Genomic DNA, 304 nt, shown 5'->3' on the forward strand with positions numbered 1-304 from the left:
GTGTGGGCCCGGGCAGGTGAAGCTGGTGAACATCCGCAACGATGACATTGCCGACGGCAACCCCAAGCTCACGCTGGGCCTCATCTGGACCATTATCCTCCACTTCCAGGTGAGCCCCCGCCATGCACGGTGCCCACCCCCGGGCGAGCCCGGGGTCGGGTACCTGGGCCCTGTCCTGCCCCGCTCCCTGCAGCGCCCCTGCCCTTTGCTCTCCCCTCTCCTCTGGGAGCGGGGGCTGCTCCTGCCCCGAGGCCATGTCGCCCCCACCGCTGAGCCCAGCCGGCACACGGCTCCCGCCCCGCGG

General features: G+C 71.7%; 1 protein-coding gene across 1 annotated transcript in view; it reads left to right on the forward strand.

The window, feature by feature from the left end:
* Positions 1 to 7: 7 nt before the first annotated feature.
* The window catches only part of LOC102376562 (plectin), a 27,531-nt gene continuing 27,234 nt past the window's right edge, over positions 8 to 304 (forward strand). Inside the window, exon 1 of the mRNA XM_025214248.1 lies at positions 8 to 109. The gene's annotated coding sequence lies outside the window, so the exon portion shown is untranslated. The remainder of the gene's footprint in view (positions 110 to 304) is intronic.

This window comes from Alligator sinensis, unplaced genomic scaffold (genome assembly GCF_000455745.1).
Source record: "Alligator sinensis unplaced genomic scaffold, ASM45574v1 scaffold987_1, whole genome shotgun sequence".
In the NCBI taxonomy this organism is placed as follows: Eukaryota; Metazoa; Chordata; order Crocodylia; family Alligatoridae; genus Alligator; species Alligator sinensis.